The sequence below is a fragment of the Sinocyclocheilus rhinocerous genome, unplaced genomic scaffold, assembly GCF_001515625.1.
Source record: "Sinocyclocheilus rhinocerous isolate Xijiao unplaced genomic scaffold, SAMN03320098_v1.1 scaffold220, whole genome shotgun sequence".
Taxonomy (NCBI): domain Eukaryota; kingdom Metazoa; phylum Chordata; class Actinopteri; order Cypriniformes; family Cyprinidae; genus Sinocyclocheilus; species Sinocyclocheilus rhinocerous.
Genome location: NW_015666573.1, coordinates 1291149 through 1291381, shown reverse-complemented (window position 1 = coordinate 1291381; position 233 = coordinate 1291149).

Here is a 233-nt window from a genome sequence, read left to right as displayed (position 1 = left end):
AAGCATGGACAAAGTTTCAAAAAACAATTTGGACGTATGAAGGAGTATTTCTGTGCCAAAAATCTTACTTCCGGGTTCGTATAAGTTTCGGAGAGTTTTTTTCGATCGTGGCTCTTCATGATGTAGACGAGGGTGGAACTCCTTATATGGGCATTTCTCCCGGAAGAGCATGTTTGTGTGTTTGTTGACGAACGTTTTATAAACAAGGCCCAGTTCGACGCTGGATTTGCACA